Source organism: Nannospalax galili, unplaced genomic scaffold (genome assembly GCF_000622305.1).
Source record: "Nannospalax galili isolate Female #2095 unplaced genomic scaffold, S.galili_v1.0 scaffold1480, whole genome shotgun sequence".
Taxonomy (NCBI): Eukaryota; Metazoa; Chordata; class Mammalia; order Rodentia; family Spalacidae; genus Nannospalax; species Nannospalax galili.
Genome location: NW_008346536.1, coordinates 405,092 through 415,122, shown reverse-complemented (window position 1 = coordinate 415,122; position 10,031 = coordinate 405,092). Strand labels below are relative to the sequence as shown.

The 10,031-nt window shown below is 43.2% G+C and overlaps 1 pseudogene; it reads right to left on the bottom strand.

The window, feature by feature from the left end:
- Positions 1-227: 227 nt before the first annotated feature.
- Positions 228-10,031, bottom strand: part of LOC103741919 — a 12,716-nt pseudogene continuing 2,912 nt past the window's right edge.

Genomic DNA, 10,031 nt, shown 5'->3' with positions numbered 1-10,031 from the left:
AGTGCTGGAATTACAGGCGTGCACCAAAACATCTGGCTCAGTGGAGTTTTAATTCAGGTCCATCTCACAGTGGGTCCAGTCAGTCCTCAAATCCATCCTGTGGTTTTCTTCCCAGTTCCAGAATACATCATTGGAACAAACACACTTAGCAACCAGCAGAATCCACACACTGGTTTCCTAGCCGTGGGATGAGAACTGTTATGCTGGGAAAAGCCAAATAGAAGCTGTTAAAACTGCTTCGATGTAGGATATTTGGATATCCAAAGCACTATTCCATTTGATGTGTTGTAGAGAATCATGTCGCCACCAAAGACTGGAAAATAGGCAATGGTGGCAGCGACATCTGCATTAAATGCTCTTGTCTGGCCTGTGCAGAAGACAGGTGGGTCACGGAGAATGGCGGGCATTGCCATTCGCTTAAGCAAGTGGTGACTCTAAGAGGAGCTGCTCTTCTAGATATGGTTTCATTGTTTGAGAGGTTAACAAACACATCCCTGGTACCTGCTATGAAGCTTCTGATTTGGAAAATGCCCTTTTCTCTATATCCTATACCAAAGGCTCACTGAGAGCATTTTTCTTTTAGCTGTGAAGGCCAGCAATATATTTTTGCTGTCTAATCTCAGGGGTCTTATCACCGTTCTCTTAACACTGGTCCATAGCATTGATGAACATAAGTTGCTTGGATCCAGTGAGCAAGAATCAGTAACCACTCTAGAGTAAGATGCTTGCATCAAGGCTCAGAGAGAAACCCAATTAAAATTCAGGGAGCTTTATTCTGTGAAACTTCTAGAGGTAGAAATAAGGGGAACACTGCTATTCCCCCTCCAGTCCATTTACAAGTGACCCCCACACACAAAGCTGCTGGCTTTGAGTGGGACCCAGAATTAGAGAAGGTTTGACACAGAACTATGGTTCTCCGCATGTCGTTCCATCACTTGGCCATTTGAGTCAACAGATCCAATGGCACTTGATAAGCAGAGGCGGACAAGGATGTTGTTGGACCCTTTGGCAGGAACCAGCAGGTAAACTGCAGTGTGGTCATTAGGATTGTGGAGCAAGGCCCAGCCATCACCCAAAGATAACCACTCTCCTCTTGAGAGACTGCTCTGAGCCCATTACTGCAACTTGGTAGAGACTGAAAGCTTAACCCTAAGCTGCCAGGTTACTCTCTGACCCGAACTGCCCGTCATGATCTAGATGTTATCTGTCCTATGAAATCATAAAGCTAGGTGTTCACACACACCTTTACCAATTGGAAGTGGTATATTTGTGACTAGGAGAGATAGACCCTGAGCGTACAAGTAAGTTACATGGAGCGGCCCACTGTCCATGGCCCCACTCCGGCTGCACGGCTTTGACTAGGAGAGATAGACCCTGAGCGTACAAGTAAGTTACATGGAGCGGCCAGTCCATGGCCCCACTCCGGCTGCACGGCGTTCTCTCTCCCAACCTGCACTTAGAGCCTCATGGGGCATTCACTGTGATTATTTCACAGAGGAAGAGAAAACACCTAAAAGCAGACAGCTGCAGGACTGTAAGCCCTACCTGGATGCTAAGGGCAATTATGAGGGGGAATCATCCCAGTAGACAGAGCTTCTAGCCGTGCGCCTTATGTTGCCCTTCATTTGGCAGGAGAACCAACCAGAAATGTGGTAATAGCAATGGTTTGTTGAGGTGGTCAGGGACTTGGAAGGGAGATGATTGGAAATTCGATGAAAAAAAATGGCGCACGCCTTTAGTCCCAGCACTCAGGAGGCAGAGGCAGGCGGATCTCTTCGAGTTAGAGGTCAGCCCGGTCTACATGGTGAGATTCAGGCTGGCTGAGACTACAGGGAGGCCTTGTCTCAAAAAAACCCCTCAAAAACAAAAAAGTAAAAGAAACTTGGGGAAAGATGTACATGACCAACTTCCTTGAATCAGGACAAACTAGTCAGGACAAACTGCTTGGGGTACTAGTGTTACTCCGTTTAGTCAAAAGATGTGAATATGTTTTGTCTTATGTGACTGCTAAACAAAGGGTGACTTAAATAGAGAATTTTAATAATAGGATAGGTAGCCATCTATGGATGCTGTCAGTCAGTTCTCCCTCCAACCACCCTGTCATCCTCAGCAGGCTCATGAACAAAGTGACCCTTGTGACAGAGAGGAGGTTATACTTAGGTTCAAGAGCATGGACTTCCATTCACCAAGGTGGACCTGGACATAGCTGCCTCTGAGTTCTCAGTTGCTGGCAACTGCAGACCCTAGTGCGGAGCCCCCAGCATGATACCATTTCCTGCCGTGATCCTGGTGGCAGAGTGACTACATTGGACTGCTTCTACCACACAAAAGGTAGCAGTTTGTCCTCACTGGAGTTGGCATTGACTCTGGATAGTGATTGCCTTCCCAGCGTATGATGCTTCTGCTATAACCATCCCCACAAGCTTACAGAATGCCCTGTCCATCAACATGGCATGCACACATCATGGTTTCTGAGTAAGAGGCTCACTGCATAGCCAAAGAAGAGCTGCAGTGAGCCCATGCCACCCACCATCCTGAAGGAGCTGGCTGAACAGAAGAGTGGAATGGACTTCCAGTGATCAGTCACAATTAGAGGGCAATACTTCACAGAGCTAGCAAAGCTAGGTTCTCTAGACTACCTATTCGAGGAAGCAGTACTTAATACATAGTGTTACTTCTCTCATAGCTAGCAGTCATAGATCCAGGAACCAAGAGGTGGAAACCAGAGTAACACCAGTACCCCAAGTAACCACTAGTGAAAGCTTGTTTCCCAGTCCAATCATGTCAGTGCTCTGCTGGCCAAGCGGCTTTACTTCCAGAAGAATGAATGCTTTCACCTAGAGATACAACAATGATTCCATTGAACTAGAAATTAGGACTGCCACCCAGCCATTTTGGACTCCCCTTGCCTCTGAGTCAACAGGCCAAGAAAGGAGCTCCAGCCATGGTTAGAGTGACTGATGCGGCGGCCAAGGAGGAATTGGACCTGTAGACCAAGGAAGCAAGGAAGGCTATGGCTGGAATAGAGCAAGTCCCTCGGGGTCTCTTGCTATTTCTATGCCCTATTATTTTTTAAAAACTGTTTTATTTTTTTATTTTATGTGTATGAGTGTATTGCCTGCATGCATGTGAGTGCACCCATGTCGTGCAATGCCGCGGAGGTCAGAAGAGGGTTTTGGATTCCCCTGGAACTGGAGTTAAGGATGATTCGTAGCCACCATGTGGGTGCTGGGAATCGAACCCAAGCCCTCTGCTAAGAGTAGTCTCCAGCCGCTCTATGCCCTGTTATTATGGTCAGTGGAAAACTATAACCCACTCCAGGCAGGAGCACAGATGACCTGTGCCCTTCAGGAATGAATGTTTGGGTCACATACCACTTCCCACTTTCAGGTAAGACCAGATGAGGAGGGGCTGGGCTCAACAGTGCAGAGCACTGGCTGCTATTGCAGAGGACCTGCCCTGGAACTCCAGCACCCACATGACAGCTAACAACCGCCTGTAACTCCAGTTCCAGGGGATCTGACACCCTCTTCTCTCCTCTGAGGGCACTCCATACACGTGGTGGACTTACATACATGCAGGCAAAACACTCATACACATAAAATAAAAATAATAAATAAGGGCTGGAGAAATGGCTCAGCAGTTAAGAACACTGACTGTTCTTGCAGAAGATCCAGGTTTGATTTCCAGCACCCACATGGCAGCTGACAACTGTCCGTAACTCCAGTTCCAGGGGATCGGGCAGCCTCTTCTGACCTCCTAGGACATTGCACAACATGGGTACACTTACCTACATGCAGGCACTATACTCATACACACAAAATAATAAATAAAGTATTTTTTAAAAATGAGTAATAATAAATAAACAAAACCGCTGAGGCTCTTGCTGAAGGCAAAGTAAATGCAGAATGGGTAGTGGGAGAAGACAGTTATGAAATACCAGCTGTGTGATCAGCTGCAGAAATGAGGACTCTAATTGTCAGCAATATTTCCTTCATATTTTGTCAACATGTTTGTGCATCTTCACATAAATTTTAAGAAAGTATCCTTGAGGCCAGAGAGATGGCTCAGTGGTTAACAGCACTTCCTGCTCTTCTAGAGGACTAGAATTCAGCTCTCGTCATTCACATTGGGTCGATTACAACCACCGGTAACTCCAGCTCCAGAGGATCCAACACCCACTTCTGCTTCCCCAGGCACCTGCACTCATGCACACAAACCCACACACAGATACCAACACATACACATATGCATAATTAAACATAAAATAAATCTGGGGCTGGAGAGATGGTACAGCGCTCATGAGCACTGGCTGCTCTTGCAGAGGATCCAGGTTCAGTTCCCAGCACCCACGTGGTGACTAACCACCATCTAAAACACCAGTTCCAGGGGTCCAAAGCCCTCTTCTGGTCTCCCCAGGCATTGCACAACATGGGTGCACTCATACATATAAAATAAAAATACATAATTTTTTAAATAAGATAAATCTTAAAAAAGAAAATATCTTTGTTTTCTTTCTCCATATTCAATTAGCATGTAAGTATTGTCAATTTTACATCACAGTATTTAGATTATGAGCTATCACAAGAAGAATGCATGCCATTCATGGACTTTGTGATCTCTTACAGGATAAGTATTACTGGGTTTGGTCATACACAGCTGTATCATGTTAGATGGAATTATGACCTTCTTATTGTCTTTATTGGAGGCTAAATGTGCTTTAAGGAATACATATAGGAACCAAGTTGACAGAGTGTGACCTTGTGATGGTTAATTTTATGTGTCGACTGGGTTAAGAGATACCCAAGTGTTGGCCACACCTTTAATCCCAGCAGGCAGAGGCAGGTAGATCTCTGTGAGACTGAGGCCAGCCTAGACTACATAGTGAGTTCCAGGCCAGTTGAGACTACAGGGAGACCCTGTCTAAAAAATAACAATGACAGGGCTGGAGAGGTGGCTCAGCAGTTAAGAGCACTGGCTGCTCTTGCAGAGGACCTGTGTTCAATTTCCCGCACCCACATAGTGGCTAACAATTATTCATAACTCCTTTTCTGGAGGAATCTGATGCTCTGTGGGTATTGCACAACATGGATGCACTTACATACATGCAGGCCACTCATACACATAAAATAAAAATAATAAATAAAAATAAATAACAGCAAAGAAGAGATATCCAGTGTTAGGGTTTAAATGTGAAATGTCCCCCATGGGCTTATATATGTGAACACTTGGTCCTCAGCTGGTGCCATGGCTTCATTAGTGTACATAGGTTACTAGGGACAGGTCCTTGGGGGTTATCCCCAGTTCTACTTCCAGTCCCACTGTGCTTCCTAATCTGTGAGGAGCCTCCACCTCATGCTCCCACTGCTACGGATGCACCACCCTAGCCACTATGCCCTCTCCACCATGATGCACTATAATCTATAATCTCCAAACCATGAGCCAAAGCACATCCTCTTTTAAATAGTTCTGTCAGGTATTTGTCTCAGTGATGAACAAAGTAATTAATATCCTGTAGCGTTAATGCACATTCTTTATGGGTACAGCTAAGAAGAGATTCCCAGAGATTAACATTTGAATGGGCTGACCAGAGAAGACCAGACATTAATCAGTCCACGGAGGGCCTGCTCAAATGGAGCAAAAAAACATGGAGGAAGAGTAAATTCTCTTTCCTTTCTTGAGCTAGCTAAGATCTTTGACAACAGAGTTTATTAGAGTTCTTGGGCCTTCAGACTCTAGACCTTAGACTAGCAGCACCTCTCCAACCACCCCACTTTCAGGCCTTCAGTCTTAGGCTGGGTGTCACATATTGACTCCCCCTCGTCCTCAGGCCTTTGAATTTAGATGATTTACACCACTGGATTCCCAGTTGTCCAGCTTGTAGACAACATGTGGTGGAACTTCTTGTCCTCAGTAATCATGCAATCTAATTCCTGTAACAATCCTCCTCTTCAAGATCTATATATCATATTGGTTCTGTTTCACTGGAGAATTCCAATGCATTACTGAGGGAGGGGCCCTATCCTGAGCAACATGGGTAGGCTTCCTCCCTCTTCACTCTCAGAAGTCTTCCACTTTGTCTCAGACCCACATACACTGAGAAACGAGCATCAAGCTGGGTCATTAGCCCCTCCCTTCACAGAAGGAGAGGGAGAAGAGAATGACTGGGCTGTCCTCCCCTTGGGTCTCTGTGACTCCTCTTTCAGCTCTTCCCTTACTTTCCCACACTTCCTGAGTAGTCCTAAGTTTCTTAATGACCACAGCCTGGTTCTCAGAATGGATGCAGCTTATTAAAGATAACTCCTCTAGGGGCTGGGCGTGGTGGCACACGCCTTTAATCCCAGCACTCAGGAGGCAGAGGCAGGCGGATCTCTGTGAGTTCGAGGCCAGCCTGGTCTACATAGTGAGTTCCAGACCAGCTGGGGCTACAGGAAGACCCTGTCTCAAAAAGATTAAAATAAAAAAAAGTACTTTTACATCTTTGTTTGCGATTATTTATCCTCTGAATAATGAGTCCAGATTCCTGGAAGCTGGGCTTTACCTGTATAGTCAAGGCTTTACCTGTGAGGTCAACTGAGCATTTTTATGTAGGTTGCTGAAGAAAAGCGAAGCAGGTTTCCCAGACTTCAAAATGCAATTTTGGGAGGAAAGTAAGTCATAGAGGTAGAAGATGCAGTGAGGGGGTTCCCAGGGGCTCGGAAGTTAGAAAGACAGCACTGTCCATCAGTGTGGGCATCGGTTTTTGCTGTCATACAATCACTCTTCACAAGGAGAACCACTCTTGCTTATACTCTTAGTCTGGAAGTTTGCAGTATACCTGACTGCACTAAAGCTCTAGGGGTCAGCCTTTCACTCCAGGCAGGGCAAATTAAAGCATCACTTTGCCCTGGTCTCAGTGATTAGTTCCAGAATGAACCCACAGTCTAATCAGATCAATGAGAGACAATGGTTCTCTTGTGGGACCAGTAGAGAGAGAGGCATCACATTTTATTTTTAGCTCTACTGGAGACCAGAGGGATAACTCCAAGCTTTTGTACATGGAAGGAAAGAAAGCCTAGCTGAATGGAGCCAACATGGACAGATGGACAGACAGAGGTGGACTTGAGTCTGTAGTCACCATGCCTGAAGCCAGCCTTTTGTTACAGAGCTAACATATTATCTTTCCTGACGTTATATGTGACTGTTTAGCTTTAGAGTCAAACTAAAATGCGTATGAGCATACTTTATGTTTTCTGAAAATATTGTATTTAATTGTTGCAGGTCACTTGACTTCCTAGTCAGTCATGAACAGTGGTTATGTGCACAGTGGTTAGGGAACAGACTTTAGAGTCTGACCTGCATGCCGCTGATTTTGATTTCTTAACCTTTCTAAGTTTGTATTTCTTCACTTGCTTTAGTAGATGAGAATGCATCTTTATGCATTTTTAATAATGGTTTTAATAATGCATAATAAGCACTATAATAATATATAATACATAATTGCATTAAAATATAACAGTGGTTTAATAATGCATCTTTAATAATTTTTTAAAGATGTTCATGGGTAGTAGACACATGTGGTTCCTTCAATCCCAGCATTCAGGAGGCAGACACAGGAGGATCATGAGTTCAAAGCCAGCTAGGGCTAGTGAAACACTGTCTCAAAAAAATCTTTTAAGCAATTTCTTTTTTGATTATGTGAGGGAAGATTTTGTGAACATAAGACAGTATCTTGGATTTAAAATGAATATTAAATTTATTAATCAAAACTAAAGACTTCGGTTTTATTTAGACCTCAAAAGTTCATTTAAGAAGTATATAATAAAAAAAGAAGTATACAATTCATCAATTATACATTCTTTGTCATTTGTGAACTCTAGACTTTACAGATGCACAAACTCAGACATGTCTATAGGACAAGAAAACAGAAACAAGACTATCCATGGGAATGCCTGGGAAACTTGGAGGGGAGGGAGAGAAAGAAGTCAAAGTAAATTATAAAAATGTCTATGGGAAAGGCTTGATGGCACATACATTTAATCCAGGCACTCAGGAGGCAGAGGCAGGGGATCTCTGTGTGAGTTTGAGGCCAGCCTGGTCTCCATAGCAAATCCAGGCCAGGTACAGCTACAGAGAGATCCTGTCTCAAAAAGATTAAAAAAAAAAAGTCTTTATGGATAGCCAGATGTAGTGTCACACACCTTTAATCCCAGCACTCAGGAGGCAGAGGCAGGAGGAACTCTGAGGGATCAGGGCCAGCCTAGTCTATATAGCGAGTTCCAGGCCAGCTGGGGCTAAAGGGAGACCCTGTCTCAAAAAAACAAACAAACAAAAAACCCCCAAAATATCTTTATGAACTGCTGGGTATGGTGGCACATGCCTTTAATCCTATCACTTGGGAGGCAGAGGTAGAGAGATCACTGTGAGTTTGAGGCCAGCCTGGTCTACAAATAAAGTTCAAGGTCAGCCAGGGCTACATAGTAAGATCCTGTCTCAAAAAAAGTATATGAAACTCATCATTGTGTACAATGAATATATACCAGTGAAAAAGAGAAATACATAATTAAGAGTTAGGCCTAATGGTTTATGCCTTTAATCCAACACTTGGGAGGCTGAGGAAGGAGGATTTCCATCAGTTAGAGGCCAGCCTGGGCTACATAGTGAATTCCATGTCATCCTGAACTACAAAGTAAGAACCTGCTTCAAAATAATGTAAAAACCACCAGTCATTCGTGGTGGCACATGCCTGTCATTCCAGCACTTGGAAGCTAAGGCAGGAGGACTGTCAGAGCTTGAGGCTAGCTAGGGCTAAACAGGAGAGTCTGTCTCAAGAAACAAAAACATTAACAAAAAGAACAAAAACATAAAACAAAAAACTATATAATTATACATATATTCATATAAAATAATTGTTAGGTTTAAGGGACTCATATTTGCCCAGGTAATCCAGGTAGAATGAGCTAAACTTTATTAAATAATTTTGTTTATAAACTTATACAATTTTATTCCATTAAGCATTTGGAACTGAATTTGTAAACTTCCTCTGTTCACTTTTTGTTTTATACCTTTTGTATGCCTTGCCAATCAAGTTTCCATCCCTAATAAGCAAATATTTCCCAAGTAATGAGCACAAAAAATTATATAAGAAATTTAAACAACTGTTTAGTTGTCAAATATTATATTATTTATAAACTTAATAAAATTTTCTTATAGCTCACAAGTCTAATCTACCAAAGTAGGCTCACCTAGCAGATTCTTCAATTTGCCATGGACAGCCAGATGTGGTGTTACACACCTTTAATCCCAGCACTCAGGATAATAAATAAAATAAAATAATAATGCTATATTATTTTAAAATTACACTTGAAATATGAAACAAACACACACAGTATTATTTTAAATCCACCATTATTAACATGAGAGGTTTAATTTCTTTTTCATCTCTGTGTTTAATTCTTCCATCCAGACACTAGCCAGGCCTGCTCAGTTTTCAAGATTGAGAACATTTAGGGTATATAGCCATAAATTCGATATTTAAGTCTAAGCCTTTCGGGCTTGAAAAAGCCATTTGTCACTAAGGAAAAAGTTCTAGCATCTGCAGGGAGTTCAGATTACTGGGTCAACAATTCACAACCATGATAGAGTTACCCTCTCGGGGGGCCAAGCTAAAGGGACCAACTCAACAATTCCTGGCTGTGATACAGTTCCCTTCTCAGGAAGGCTGAGGTTGACATCTTAAACAAGTTGAGGCTATTGGGTAGGTAAATTATTAACACGGTGCCATTATCAGTCAGAAATTTGACACCTGGGAGCAGGACCTGAACTTTGCAGGCTCCAGGACAATTCTGAGTCACAAGTAGATACAGTGAGCCCTTTCTGTGGTCACCATAACAACATGGCAACTTCTAGTCCAGATCTTCCTCCTGGATTCAAATTGCACCTGTCCGCAAACAGTTGACTACTTTGAAGCGCCCCTAGGTTTTAAAAAACAGGAAACTTGTATTACAATAAGCAGATACCTCTTTGTTGTTTTGTTCTCTCTGTCTCTCTCT